At 41.9% G+C, this 16,658-nt stretch overlaps 1 protein-coding gene across 1 annotated transcript in view; it reads right to left on the bottom strand.

Annotated features, from left to right (window-relative positions):
- The window catches only part of LOC140586327 (NLR family CARD domain-containing protein 3-like), a 93,615-nt gene extending 87,949 nt beyond the window's left edge, over positions 1 to 5,666 (bottom strand). Inside the window, exon 1 of the mRNA XM_072708130.1 lies at positions 5,609 to 5,666. The gene's annotated coding sequence lies outside the window, so the exon portion shown is untranslated. The remainder of the gene's footprint in view (positions 1 to 5,608) is intronic.
- Between the last annotated feature and the right edge of the window lie 10,992 nt (positions 5,667 to 16,658).

The following is a 16,658-nucleotide window of genomic DNA, read 5'->3' on the forward strand; positions in this document are numbered from 1 at the left end:
CTATATCATATATTTGTTTCACCTTTTAAGATGAATTACTGAAATAAATTAACTTTTGCATGATATTCAAATTTTTTCAGTTTCACCTGTATATATGTGTGTGTGTGTTTGTGTATATATATATATATATATATATATATATATATATATATATATATACACATACACTGTATATATATATTAGTGCTGTCAAACGATAAAATTTTTTAATCAGATTAATCACAGGGTTGCTGTGGATTAATTTCGATTAATAACGATTAAATATCATTCATTTTTAATCTATATTAATCGCATTTCATTTTGCATGAGCAAACAGACTCAAGAAAAAAGGGAATATATATGCACTTAACATGTTTACTGAACATCGTGAACACGAGTCGGATGCATTCCATCTGCCACAGAAGTAGCAATACCATGGACCCATATCAAAAAGCAAGATTTTTTGCTTAGCTGGACAACTTGTCGGATTTAAGGTACAGTAAAACCGGTCTAAGTCGACACTCGCGGGACCAGCTTAAAAGTGACGATTTAGAGAATTGACGAGATAGACATAAGTCGCCAAAGTGTCGACTTAGGTGTATCTCGCCGTTTTGTCGACTGGTAAATATAACTCGCCGTTTTGCCGACTTATAAAGTCGACACTTCGGCGACTTATGTCTATCTCGCCGTTTTGCGGACTAATAAATATATGTTGTAGTCAAGACCGCCTAAACCGAGACCAAGACATTGCCGAGACCGGAGGGTATCAAGACCAAGACACTGCCGAGACTTGAGGGTACCAAGACCAAGACCAAGACACACTAAGGCGAGACCAAGACCAAGACTGGCCGAGACCAAGACCAAGACCGAAAACAGACTAGGGCTAGAATCGACATCACATTACTCAGATCAACTGTAGAGAAAAAAGGCATTGCTGTAAAGTGTCATTACTCGTTAAATCAAATTCATGTTATCTTTTCAATTATATTGTCCATATGTCCATATGTCTCTCATTTAAAATCTCCCAGATTTGTCATAGTTACGAGGCCTGATGGAAAATAATATTCTCAGCAATCCTCTCCTATAACCATTTTATCAGACCTCGTCAAGGGAAAGAGATGGGATGTACCAGAAAGATGTTCATATTAAGTACCAGGGAGAGAGGCCTCGGGTAAGCTATGAATACCGCTATGTGATGATCCTCTGCTTTGAATTGAAGAGAATGAGCCTCCAGATTGACTTGCACCTCCAAGACCGTGCTTTCTAATGAATGTGAAATACCTAATTTAATTGAATTATAACTATGCTATTAGTGCTGGGAGATAAAACGATCTCGATTTTTTATCGATAAAAAATAAGGACGATCACGATGATACACACAGACTATAAAACTCGATCAACCAAATTTGCTCCGTTTTAGAGAATGCGCTGAGACAGACAACTCGATGGCCTATCGAGCAGAGGTTTACTGAACGCCAGCACAACAGCCAATCACCGACGACGTTTGCCCATCCTCCCTTAAAGAAGCAATGGGTGCGTTCGACTGCAGCTGACGCAACGTGGAGCGCGATCTGCCGGCGGCTGCAGGGGTGGAGTATAAACTGACTGCAGCCAAGTCAGACAACTTCTACTCCTCGTAGTCTGTGAAACCTGACTGCAATGGCAGCACTGGCAGAAGGGTGTAGATAAATCTATACAAATATCACCTGCATGCCTTCTTCACAGATTGGACGATCGGTATGTCTTTCTGATTGTTATGTCTTTCTGATGGGTCTGTCTGGTGGGTCTGTCTTTCTGATGGGTATGTCTGTCTGATGGGTATGTCTTTCTGATTGGTATGTCTGTCTGATGGGTATGTCTGTCTGATGGGTATGTCTGTCTGATGGGCATGTCTGATGGGTCTGTCTGATGGGTATGTCTCATGGGTATGTCTTTCTGATAAGTATGTCTGATGGGCATGTCTTTCTGATGGGTATGTCTTTCTGATGGGCATGTCTCATCGGTATGTCTTTCTGATTGGTATGTTTTTCTGATAGGTATGTCTGATTGATATGTCTGATCGGTATGTCTTTCTGATCGGCATGTCTGATCGGTATGTCTTTCTGATCGGCATGTCTCATTGGCATGTCTTTCTGATGGGTATGTCTGATAGGTATGTCTTTCTGATGGGTATGTCTGACGATTAAACAAATAAAGCACAACATTACAGTAACTAACAATAAATAAATCACTAACTTACGTGTACTGTTAGAGCATTTATGTAATTTATTTAAACTTTATTTTACCAGTAAATGAACTGAAACCAGTTCTCACTGCTTCATGTGCTTTTCGGGAGAAATAGCAGATAACGCATTGGAACTTCCTGGGATACAAACGTCATGCGTGTGACTAAAATCTTCAGCCAATAAGGGCAAAGTTGTGTCGTCACGGAGGTGGTTCCAGTTTGTGCTGCACGGTCTGTCTCAAGTCGTCTTGCTCTCGCGAGGATTTTGTACCATGTGACATCGTGACGCTTGGTGACGTTTTGGAACATTTCTTTGCCGACTTCGCTATCATGCGATGTGTATGAAGTGTGTGGACTGTGAAGCACTGTGTCTATTGAGAAAATGTATACAATGTAACGTTTTTTAAAGTAGATGCATCTGACTGGTTGCATTTGAATTGAGGTGCGTAATGAATAATGATACTGTTCTGTGAGGATGTGCTGTTTTCTCTTTTTTTTTTTCCCCATCCCATCGAGACCGCTATGTCCGAGACCAAGACAAGACCGAGACCAAATAGGGTCGAGACCAAGACAAGACCGAGACCACAAAAAATTGGTCTACAGCACTAGTAAATATAACACCATACCTCTACTACACCGCACTATACACGCGAGACTTAAGACCAGGGAGCGACTAGTTTCGATAGGTGGGGATTCCCCGTTTCTACATTGCCGTGGTGACAAGCAGGCGGCGGGAATGCAGCAATTGGGGTGTCGACTTACAGGTAGGAAAATCCATTCATTTGTGTTGTTCGGGACCGGGATTTAGGTGACGACTAAGGGAATTTAACGACTCACAAGCGGCAATTTACACAAGGAATTTTAATGGAAACATCATTAGGAAAAATCGGGACTTTTGCTTGAGCGTCGACTTGTGCACATTGACGAGTTACAAGCCGACGACTGTACTGGACTGAGTTTTACTGTACCTCAGTTTAAATGGTCTTTATCTTCGTTCACTTACAATTAGCCCAAACTACCTTAAATCCGACAAATAATCCGACTAATCATAAAATCCAATTCTAGCCCGGTTAATTGCCATTGTTAGCAATATCATTTGAAAAAACGTGTGGTGCTTTACGTATAAAAATCTGTAGCAACACGTCCACAGATAAATTGGATGGTATAGTGTGTGCGACCGATTTAATGAGCCACAAATGAGAAGTAGTGCTTAAACAGTATAAAACTACAACTTTCCCTTCTGTTAATAAAAGGCGCAGCCATCTTGGATTCTGAACTCGGGATCCTCTGTGCTGCTCCGAGATATTTCTCAGATTGCCGAGAAACGGGAGTGCGCATGTCGTCACTTCCAGCTTCAAAACTCCGAATCCGACTCGGAATACGAGTTCCTAGGGCAAATGGAATGCACCAAAACTGCCAAAAATGGGTTGACAGAGACATTTCAGGGATTTTGAGTCATTCTGCACTGCAGATGGGTTAATTGCGTAAAAATTTTAATCAGATTAATCATGATGATGGATTAATCCGCGTTAACCCGTTAATTTTGACAGCCCTAATATATATATATTGCTACATTCCATTTGCCCTCGGAACTCGGATTCCTAGTCGGATTCCAAGTTTTGAAGCCAGAAGTGACGACATGCGCACTCCCGTTTCTCGGAGATCCGAGAAATATCTCGGATAACGCAGAAGATCCCGAGTTCAGAATCCAAGATGGCTGCGTCCTTTATCAACATAAGGGAAAGTTGTAGTTTTATCCTGTTTAAGCACTACTTTTCATTTGTGGCTCATTAAATCGGTCGCACACACTATACCGTCCAACTTATCTGTGGACGTGTTGCTACGGAGTTTTATACGTCAAGCACCGCGCGTAATGTGTTATCAAGTGATATTACTAACAATGGCTACCAATTAACCGGGCTTGAATTGGATTTCATAATTAGTCAGATTATTTGTCGGATTAACGTAGTTCGGACTAATTGTAAGTGGACGAAGATAAAGGCCATTTAAACTGTGGTACCATAAATCCGACAAGTTGTCCGGCTAAGCAAAAAATCTTGCTTTTTCATATGAATCCATGGTATTGCTACTTCTGTAGCAAATGGAATCCGACTCGGTTTTCCCGAGTTTTTAGCGGATGTGATGTAATCTCGGAATTCGAAAATCGGATCCCGAGGCAAATGGAATGCAGCATATACAGTATACACACACACACACACACACGTATGTCTGGGGTCTCCCAGGACTGGTTTGAGAAACAGTATAGACTAGAGCATCTGCTCTGATATATACTGTATAGCCTCATATTCGATATTCAGCATTTTGGGCTCATGGCGACTGTTGTATACCCCTATGTTTCCCAGATTGCCTTACGTACGAATTTTAATTAGTTTTTGAATGTCAGCACTGACTTTTTTATGGATTAATTTGTGTTATCAATTAGCTGTCAATATGTATGAAATAGAGCAATGGCATGTAATGTGGATAAAATGTAATAATTAATAACTGTTAGAGAGAAAGTGATCCTGAAAATCCAAGGGGTGTACATTGTCCCCCAGGTTCCCCTGATCAAGGCATACTTCATAGGACATACCTGTCTCATTTGGTTTCAGAGCTATTAACCCCTTAGTGCAGGGGTGCCCAACTCCTGGTCCTGGAGGGCCGGAGCCCTGTGTAGTTTAGTTCTTTCCCTGTTTCACCATGAATGATTCAGCTCAAGAGCTGTGTGGTAATTAGCACAAGGAGTTAAATCAGGTGTGTTAAATGAGGGGAAACCCAAAAATGTGCAGGGCTCCGGCCCTCCAGGGCTGGAGTTGGGCACCCCTGCCTTAGTGTGTTGCCCCATTGCACTTTAAGTGGATGCAATATAATAATTAATAACTATTACAGACAAAAATAATCTGAAAATCCAAGGGGTATGCATTGTTCCCTGTAGTCCACTGATCAAAGCACACTTCATTAGATGTGCCTGTCTTGTCTAGTTTTAAAGTTATTAACTGCTTCATTTATTGTCCCATTGCACATTATACGGATACATTTGAACATTCAAAAATTAATAAAAAAAATTCGTACGTAAGGCAATCTGGGAAACAAAGGGGTGTGCAACAGTCGCCGTGAGCCCAAAATGCTAAACCACCATATCAATACAGTTTAAAGGACCTATTATATTAGCTATTAACACGATTTTGCTCAAATCACGTAATGGTTTGAAACGAAGAAATAATCGGTATGCATCGTTGTCTGTGTACTGGACATCACAATTCTGTCATTAAAAACGTCCCACCTTACTTCCGTTAAAAGTTATTAAAGCCAGAAAACTGAATATCGAATATGAGGCTAACAACCGCGGTCCCAAACCTAGTTTTTTTTTTTATTATAAGTTGCATCTGTTGACTAAAATCTTACCTCGTAATACAGAAGCTTATCCGTGTTTCTTGACAAAATGGGGAGTCCAGCATTAAAATACTTTCACTTTCATTTACAAACAGTAAATGCTGCGTATCAAACGCGGAAGCGGTCTAAACAGAAATGGACACGGACTCAGTGGCCCGGTGTAGGATTGTTGGGGATATTATCCATGCGACTTAATAATTAACGAGTAACAATAAGAGAAAAGGGGCAAGCTCCCGCCGCCACCTAATTCTGTCATGACGCACATTTTGCGTTATACTTGCACACATAAAACGCAGTTCTACAGTGACACTTAAATCAATAACACACATAAATCATTATCACACAGTCTTACTCATGATTCACTTTTCACATTTGTCGCCGCCCTACGGCTGCTTTAGATAGATCCCTCTGTGTTTCGAGACAGACATGTCCTTCAAAGTGTGATTTGAACAGTGCACTGTGCTATAATGTACAATATATCGATTTACAGGAGTACCAGATCTGAGATGTGTGCACTGTCGTAGACGGTCCCCTGCTCTAAGCACTTTACTAGATGTGTCTTATATTGTCTTACAGTTATTAACCCATGTAGGCTATGTATTGTCTTATTGCACATATATGGATACAGTAAAATGATTTTATTTCATCAGCAGTGGATAAACCTTGCAACAGTGTAGTAGATATAAAAACACATCCACTGCTGATGAAATAAAATCATTTTTTTTAGCTCATTCTTAGTTAACGTTGAATTATCTCAGTTATAAAAATGTGAATGTCCAATATGAACCAGTATGATCATTCTGTATGGTTATTTTTAACATTTTTGTTTATTGACTGTTTACTTTTAATATAAGCTAATTTAAATCATATTTGAAAAAATAAAATACATACAATACCAGGTTACACGAGCAAGACTTAAAGCAATCCGATTCCACTGTTGTATGACATCCACATACAGTATATTGCCAAAAGTATTGGGACACCCCTCCAAATCATTAAATTCAGGTGTTCCAATCACTTCCATAGCCACAGGTGTATAAAATCAAGCACCTATGCATGCAGACTGCTTCTACAAACATTTGCGAAAGAAAGGATCGCTCTCAGGAGCACACTGAATTCAAGCGTGGTGCCATGATATGATGCATTGATGCCACCTGAGCAAGAAGTCCATTCATGAAATTTCCTTGCTATTAAATATTCCACAATGAAGTTGTAGGAGCTAAATGGCTCCTAACTGCATATATGTAATCGCACTTGACTTTGAGCTTAAAGGGATGTCTGTCACTTAAAGAGGTTTACGCGCTCATACGGGAGGGGAGGGGAGGGGAGGGAGGTATAGTGGCTTTCAGGAGTGGGGTTTCACGGTTTTTCTTTGACCGTTGTTTTAAGACGATGTGAGGGGGATATAGGGTTCTCGAAGGAACAAACAGGCACACTTACGTTCGCTTTTAAAAACTATTTATTACAAGTAATACAAAATAACCTTGCATTAAAATCAATACCAAAATATTGGATCAAAGGCAATGCAAAATAATCCCGTCACAAGTGATATCCAATAATTTTATATATATATGTATTATATATTATATAATTGGATTATATATATATATATAATCCAAGCATTTCACTGCATATCGTATTGTATATGACTGTGTATGTGACAAAAAAAAATTGAATTTGAATTTATATATATATATTCATTAAAGAATACAAGAGATTATAGGTATACAAAAAGTGACAATGAAACATGCATATACAGTATAGAAAGTGCAAATTGATATTATGGTTATTGTGATAATTGATTGAATCAACACATTGACACTGCAAAGCTATTCACACTCGGACGTGCCATCATCGCCTACCTTCACTCTTAGACTGGGGAGCCCGTTTCAGTCCTGGCAGGAGACCAACACGTGAGTCCCGAGAAAGTGCGGGCGATGTGCGCTGTATCCCACGGCTGAGCTCCAGTCAGTACTGAGATCTCCCCCTTCCTTTATACTGTACTAATTTGGGTGCTGCGTGCGGGCAGGGGACGAGCTGGCCAGGCTCACCCCTCCCCTCAGGCAATGCGTTCTCAAATTTCCAATTTTGTCCGAGTAATGCCGCGTGCAGCTTCAATCGAAAGTGATAAAACAAGTTTCTATAATCAATGTATCCCCCCTCCTCCTAAGGATGGGGGTAAGCGTTCTACACACACTGACCACTAGGTGCAGTTCCCAAAATAATTAGACGAGTATCCTTGAGCAGTGCTTTCCCTTCCCATGAAGATAACTCAGGTGTCTCATACACTGACCAGTGGTGTACAGAACATATTGAGCAACACCTTTCCCTGCCCTCAGCAAACCCCTCCAAAACCCGGGGAAACATGGTAAGAGTCCTTGAATAGGGTAAGCATCCCAGAACAAGGATTCTTTCACATAAGATAAGGATACTCTTAAACCAGTCATTTGTGGGAAAACAAGTTATATAAGTGATCACAGGAGAAAAAAAACCATGCTTATGCAGTTAATCCTTAATACAATAATATTACAGGTAAATCATGGACGACGTTTCTGAATCTCAGGATGATCAGTCCATACACGATCAGAATCAATCAATACTTCAATCACCTGTATGACAGTAACAGGAGGACAATGATTAATTCTAGGCAACGTAGTCGTCCGCAAATTCATCCTAATACAACCATGTTTCTTAATTTTGTATGGATAGATGGGAAATGCTGTTTTATTTCTTTCATGATTATTGCTCATTCTGTTGTAACAAAAATAAATAGATAATAATGAAACTTAAGTAACAAAAGACTGAAGATGGTCATTACATTGTCAGCTACGGGTGGCTGCCCTTCACAGACAGCTTACTCTACAAAGAGCAAGTTGAGGGAGGCGTAAAAAGAATTTCCCCACTGGGATTAATAAAAGTATCAATTATTATTATTATTATTATTATTATTTGATTATTTGGATCCACAGACCAGGGAACATGCGTCAGCCATAAGACTCCACTCAGGTACGGAGATAGTAAACTCCGACACAAGTGTTAGTGGCATTATAACCAAGTGGAAGCAATTGGTAACAACTGCAACTCAGCGATAAAGTGGTAGGCCACGTAAAATCACAGAGGGGGGACAACGCATGCTGAGGCGCACAGTGTGCAGAAGTCACCAACTGTCTGCAGTGTCATTAGCTACAGTACTGACCTCCAAACTTCATGTAGCCTTCAGATTAGCTCAAGAACAGTGCATAGAGAACTTCATGGAATGGGTTTCCATGGCTGAGCAGCTGCATCCAAGCCTTACATCACCAAGTGCAATGCAAAGTGTCGGATGCAGTAGTGTAAAGCACGCCACCACTGGACTCTAGAGCAGTGGAGATTTGTTCTCTGGAGTGACGCTTCTTTGTCTGGCAATCCGATGGACGAGTCTGGGTTTGGTGGCTGCCAGGAGAACGGTACTTGCCTAAGTACAATGCGCCAAGTGTAAAGTATTGTTGAAGGAGGGATTATGATGTGGGGTTGTTTTTCAGGGGTTGGGCTTGGCTCCTTAGTTCCAGTGAAAGGAACCCTTAATGCTGCAGCATTCAAAGCCATTTTGGACAATTTCATGCTCCCACGTTTGGGAGAACAGTTTGGGGATGGCCCCTTCCAGTTCCAACACGACTGCACACCAGTGCACAAAGCAAGGTCCATAAGGACATGGTTGAGCAAGTCTGGTGTAGAGGAACTTGACTGGCCGGCACAGAGCCCTGACCTCAACCCGATAGAGCACCTTTGGGATGAATTAGAGCAGAGACTGTGAGTCAGGCCTTCTCATCCAACATCAGTGCCTGACCCCACAAATACTCTCCTGGAAGAATGGTCAACAATTCCCATAAACACACTCCTAAACCTTGTGGACAGCTTTACCAGAAGAGTTGAAGCTGTTATAGCTGCAAAGGGTGAGCCAACTCCATATTAAAGCCTATGTATTAAGAATGGGATGTCATTAAAGTTCATGTGTATATAAAGGCAGGTGTCAAAGTCCTTTTGGCAATGTAGTGTATGTGCAACATCATTGAAATAAATAAATGAAAAATAAATAAAATCAGGAATAAGTAAGTAGGAAAACTTTATTTATACATTGCTTTTCATAGACAAAAGTCACAAAGCACTGTACAAGTTAAAAAAATAATAGCAATACAATAATTATCTGGGAAAATTCTAACTTTGCATATACTTATGAAATACAATTAAGGTGGTAAAACTTATTAAAATATGTTCTTTGTACTTTTGTCAATTAAATAAAGATTCATGTGAACAAAAATATCACAGATTATTGTTTTATTGCGTTTTAGGAAATATCCCAATTTTTCAGGAAATGTGGGATGTAAAGACACAGAAAAGCAGGTTCTGAGCCAGACCAACCCCCGAATGGCACTGACCACTTTAACTTATTATTATTTATCTACATATTTATTCAATACACTATATTTATTGCAGCCCATTCTGCTGTTGTATGTATACTTACTAGGGATGGCACGGTTCATGAAAAAAAACCGAACCGTTCGGTTTGCTTGTCTCGGTTCGGAGCATGCATGCGTCGCACGGTTCGACGGTTCATGACATGCGCAATGTAGCCTCGTGCCCCGTATGTGACGTCAGTGTGTTTCCCTTTCGCGCGAAAGAATAGGCTATATGCACAGAGCGGTGTGACGTAGTTCCGGTAAAAGTTCAGCCAGCTAAGTAATTTCCGGTAGCCTTTCGTTTGCTGCGTTTAGCTCGTGTTTTCGGCGTTACCACCCTGTCTCTGAAGAAAACGTTTAAATTTCAGCCAACCGATAGCACAACATCTAAACACTGTTGTGCGCCTTTGTTGTGTGACTTTATTTAATGTGCGGTTAGGCACTTTGTTAAAGAAAATTAAGTTATCTGTGACAAAGCACTCCAGTGAGTGTCATGCCTCGATTGTCCGCTCTTTCCGTGTGCCACGTGTGGATTCCCCGTGTTTACCAGCTGTTCCTTATTGTTGTCAAATTTGTCATTACTCCATTGTATTTAGTCCTCGTTTCCGTTTCTTTCTCCAGTCCGGTCCTTATATTGTAATTCTGCTTTACCGCTCGTCTGTGTTCCTTTTGCTTATTAAACCCCGCATTCCCCCGATCCTAGGTCTCCTCGCCTCTGCTTCCCCGGTCAGCGTTGTAACAGTGAGCCTGCTTCCATGCTGCAATGTGAACATTTGCCATGTTCCTAAAAATTCTGTTTATTGCACAGTGTCTGACCACACAGACCTACAAGCTATTGCCAGATGATCATACTAGACATATCAACTGGACATATTTTGCACTATTACAGATTGATGTCTTGTACATACACAGAAATTGATTTTATCGATTACTCAAGAACATTCAATATAATTAATACCAATTTTTTTCACGTTTTATATATATATATATATATATATATATATATATATATATATATATAACGAACAGAATCAGGCTTAATCAAGATAGGTGATCTATCATTTTAACTATCCCCAATTAAATTAACCCCGTGGACCTGACAAATACAAAACGAATGATTAAACATTATATGCGTCTCTTTTTGTATGTTTTCTAAATAAGACCGCGTGCCCATACCCAACTGTAATAGCGATTACAGCGATCTATTCTTTTAGCATTTATGTTAAGGCAAGACTTTTATTTTATTACTGTTCTGGGATTAATAATGTTTAATAATTTTAATAATGTGCTTTAAGTCAAGTCAAATTCAGTTTATGCATGATTACATGATATAACTTTTTTAATACTGTATCCTAAATTGTGGATAATTAAGCTATATATCATATGCTGAAGTACATTTCTGGAGTGTTAAAGATTAAAAGAAAAAATAACAAGAACCGTACAGAACCGAAAACCGTGACCCTAAAACCGTGATACAAACCGAACCATGGGTTTTGTGAACCGTGCCACCCCTAATACTTACATACTCATTACACTGCATATAGTGTATAAGAGCCCTCTGTATGGGAGGATGTTATTTCTTGCCACTGTATATATGGATGGTATGACAATAATGCCCACTTGGGGACACCCTCGATGGGATGCCAGTCCATCACAGAGCAGCCACTCACACATCATCACACACTGGGGACAAGTTACAGACACCAGTTCACCTGGAGGACACCCATACAGACACCAGTTCACCTAGAACACACCCATACAGACACCAGTTCACCTGGAGGACACCCATACAGACACGGGCAGAGCATGCAAACTCCACACACACAGAGCCTGGAGTGGGAGTCGAACCCACAGTCCGGGGGGTGTGAAGCCACTGTGTGGCCAACTGAAACACCATGCCACCCTATATACACACATTATTATTATTATTATTATTATTATTATTATTATTATTTTATTCCCTCAGGCTCGGAGTCCATTTACTGAGACTAACTACCCTGCATTGTCATTACAGTATTACACTGACAATAGGGTCCCATGACATGTGTTAGTAAGTTATTAGGACTTTCAGTTAAACTGAGTGATACAGAATGAACAACTAAAAATCAGCTATTATCAATTCACAAAAAGCAGCAGAGAAATGCATCTTACTAAACCTAGTGTATTTCATCTTTTGTACAGAAGTTGGAAATAACTAACATAAAAATAAACGTAATAAAAAATATGCAATTATACACATTGGTCAAATTTAAAAAGTATTTCGTATATGTTTTCCCAGGGATAAAATTTGTCAAGTGAGGGGGAAACATGGAGAGACCAAGACATCACAAGAAATTATACAAAAATAAAAGAAAACACAAAGGCATCCATGTGTGTATATTTTGGAAGCAATATTAGTAAAAATTAAAATGACACAGGTGCTGTGAAAGTCGGCTCTTTTAGCTGACACTGTTCAGGTATGTTGGGTACAATTCATACAGTCTTACTGGCGCCACATAAACCAGTAAAATGTCAAACGTTCACTTATCAGATGAGACCTTATCAGGGTTAAAGCATTACTAAGGGATTGTCTCATGCAGAAAACATGTACAGCGTGTGTGATTGTGTGTGTGAGTGTGTGCTCTGCTATAAACTAGTATCCTATCCATCGTGTCCCCTGTCCTTAGTGTGTGATTGTGTGTGTGAGTGTGTTCTCTGCTATAAACTAGTATCCTATCCATCGTGTCCCCTGTCCTTAGTGTGTGATTGTGTGTGTGAGTGTGTGCTCTGCTATAAACTAGTATCCTATCCATCGTGTCCCCTGTCCTTAGTGTGTGATTGTGTGTGTGAGTGTGTTCTCTGCTATAAACTAGTATCCTATCCATCGTGTCCCCTGCCCTTAGTGTGTGATTGTGTGTGTGAGTGTGTGCTCTGCTATAAACTAGTATCCTATCCATCGTGTCCCCTGCCCTTAGTGTGTGATTGTGTGTGTGAGTGTGTTCTCTGCTATAAACTAGTATCCTATCCATCGTGTCCCCTGCCCTTAGTGTGTGATTGTGTGTGTGAGTGTGTTCTCTGCTATAAACTAGTATCCTATCCATCGTGTCCCCTGCCCTTAGTGTGTGATTGTGTGTGTGAGTGTGTTCTCTGCTATAAACTAGTATCCTATCCATCGTGTCCCCTGTCCTTAGTGTGTGATTGTGTGTGTGAGTGTGTGCTCTGCTATAAACTAGTATCCTATCCATCGTGTCCCCTGTCCTTAGTGTGTGATTGTGTGTGTGAGTGTGTTCTCTGCTATAAACTAGTATCCTATCCATCGTGTCCCCTGTCCTTAGTGTGTGATTGTGTGTGTGAGTGTGTGCTCTGCTATAAACTAGTATCCTATCCATCGTGTCCCCTGTCCTTAGTGTGTGATTGTGTGTGTGAGTGTGTGCTCTGCTATAAACTAGTATCCTATCCATCGTGTCCCCTGTCCTTAGTGTGTGATTGTGTGTGTGAGTGTGTGCTCTGCTATAAACTAGTATCCTATCCATCGTGTCCCCTGTCCTTAGTGTGTGATTGTGTGTGTGTGAGTGTGTGCTCTGCTATAAACTAGTATCCTATCCATCGTGTCCCCTGTCCTTAGTGTGTGATTGTGTGTGTGAGTGTGTGCTCTGCTATAAACTAGTATCCTATCCACCGTGTCCCCTGTCCTTAGTGTGTGATTGTGTGTGTGAGTGTGTGCTCTGCTATAAACTAGTATCCTATCCATCGTGTCCCCTGTCCTTAGTGTGTGATTGTGTGTGTGAGTGTGTGCTCTGCTATAAACTAGTATCCTATCCATCGTGTCCCCTGTCCTTAGTGTGTGATTGTGTGTGTGAGTGTGTGCTCTGCTATAAACTAGTATCCTATCCATCGTGTCCCCTGTCCTTAGTGTGTGATTGTGTGTGTGAGTGTGTGCTCTGCTATAAACTAGTATCCTATCCATCGTGCCCCCTGTCCTTAGTGTGTGATTGTGTGTGTGAGTGTGTGCTCTGCTATAAACTAGTATCCTATCCACCGTGTCCCCTGTCCTTAGTGTGTGATTGTGTGTGTGAGTGTGTGCTCTGCTATAAACTAGTATCCTATCCACCGTGTCCCCTGTTCTTAGTGTGTGATTGTGTGTGTGAGTGTGTGCTCTGCTATAAACTAGTATCCTATCCACCGTGTCCCCTGTTCTTAGTGTGTGATTGTGTGTGTGAGTGTGTGCTCTGCTATAAACTAGTATCCTATCCATCGTGTCCCCTGTCCTTAGTGTGTGACTGTGTGTGTGAGTGTGTGCTCTGCTATAAACTAGTATCCTATCCATCGTGCCCCCTGGGACAGGATCCAGGCTCCCACCCCCCTGTACAGGATAAGCAGTAATGGAGGACGGATCCACACTCTTACATAGAAAGGGCTCCAGCTCCCTTCAGGACTTCTGACCAACTGCTCTTCCTAAGTTTTTCATCCACGAACACAGTTGTGTTGCAATTTTCAAGATGGCGCTCCCCTGTGTGCGACGTCACGGAGCTCTCAGAGTCAGACATTTCTTTCATTTCACGTTGCAACGGCTCATTTTAAGTACAATCTGGAAACTTTAACACAGCTAGGTAAACTGAGTCAAGGAGGACAAACTAATCTCAGCGTGCTCAGTTCCTTCCCAGAGCTACAACTACATGCCGCAGTGACGCCGAGGCAGGCCGCAGCAGGGGGCTTTCCCGAAAGCCGAAAAGGAAGCGCAGCAGGCGGGGAGGCGCAGAGTGGAGACTCAAACACCTGGTTAGCAAGGGAAGGCTAGCCCTCCCGGCTATACTCTTTGCTAACGTTCAATCACTAGAAAACAAAATGGACAATCTCCTCAGTCGAATGGCTACACAGAGATATATTCAGAACTGTTCCGTACTTTGTTTCTGTGAAACGTGACTCGGACCGAGGACCCCCGATGAAGCAATAACTCCTGTGGGATACACAGTCTTCAGAGCTGACCGCAATGCTATGGAGTGAAGAAAAACTCACAGGGGAGGAACAGCGATCTTCGTAAAACAATCCTGGTGTACAGACACTATGGTAATTTCCCAATCTTGTTCTAAAGACATGGAATATATTACTTTAAAGTGCCGACCATTCTATTTAGAAAGAGAACTGCAGTGCGTTATACTGTGTGCTGTTTACATCCCTCCCTCTGCAAATGATGACAGCACACTCTTGATCTTCACATCATGATCAGTGGACATGAAAACACACACCCAGACGCTGCTTTCGTTGTTTTATCTGATTTTAATCACTGTAATCTCCGCAAGACTTTACCCAAACTCTACCAGTTTGTTAACTCTGTCATCCCAGACACAGCTAACCCTCTGCAGTTTGCCTACCGCCCAAACAGATCAGTGGATGATGCAGTGGCTCTGGCACTTCATTACACACTGCAACACTTGGACACAAACGAAGCATATGTGCTCATGCTCTTCTTAGATTACAGTTCTGCTTTTAATACAATCAGGCCAATGAAGCTGATTGCTAAGCTGGCAGACCTGGGAGTACCAACACCCACCTGTAACTGGATATTGGACCTTAAAGACAGACCACAGGTGGTGAGGATGGGAAACAAGGTCCCGGCTGAGCTCACAGTCAGCACAGGAAGCCCTCAAGGCTGCTGTCTCAGCCCAAAACTCTTCTCACTATACACATATGATTGTGTCTCAAATCAGGACAACAATATAATAATCAATTATGCGGATAACACAACCATTCTTGGCCTCATCAAGAATGGAGACGAGTCGTCTTACAGGGAATTGGTGAACGGAATCATTGTCTATGGTGAGGACAACAACCTTGTGCTTAACATAGATAAAACCAAGGAACTGATTCTGGACTTCAGGTGGAGGGCATCTCCCCTGCATCCTCTTACCATCAAGGGGATTAATGTACAGCGGACTGACAATTACAAGTTTCTAGGTCTTCACATCTCTGGAAATCTAAGCTGGGCTAAAAACACTGAGGCGACTGTGAAGAAGGCACAGCAGGGGCTGTACTTCATCAGGCTGCTGAAGAAGGCCGGACTCAGACGTCAGCCCCTCACACAGGCCTATAGAGGACTCAGACGTCAACCCCTCACACAGGCCTATGGAGGACTCAGACGTCAGCCCCTCACACAGGCCTATGGAGGACTCAGACGTCAGCCCCTCACACAGGTCTATAGAGGACTCGGACGTCAGCCCCTCACACAGGCCTATGGAGGACTCGGACGTCAGCCCCTCGCACAGGCCTATGGAGGACTCAGACGTCAGCCCCTCGCACAGGCCTATGGAGGACTCGGACGTCAGCCCCTCGCACAGGCCTATAGAGGACTCAGACGTCAGCCCCTCGCACAGGCCTATAGAGGACTCAGACGTCAGCCCCTCACACAGGCCTATGGACGACTCGCTGAAAGTATCCTTATCATCGGCATCACTGTGTGGTTTGGAAATACCACACAGGCTGAGAGGAAATCTCTGCAACAAGTTGTAAAAGCTGCAGAGAGGATCATAGGCTCCGACCTCCCCTCTTTGGACACATTATATACTCAGCGCTGTAGGAGGAAAGCTCAGGGTATACTCAGGGTATACTCAGTGATCAACATCGCCAAGCATTCTGCCTGTTTAGGAGGA

This window comes from Paramormyrops kingsleyae, unplaced genomic scaffold (genome assembly GCF_048594095.1).
Source record: "Paramormyrops kingsleyae isolate MSU_618 unplaced genomic scaffold, PKINGS_0.4 ups39, whole genome shotgun sequence".
Lineage (NCBI taxonomy): Eukaryota > Metazoa > Chordata > Actinopteri > Osteoglossiformes > Mormyridae > Paramormyrops > Paramormyrops kingsleyae.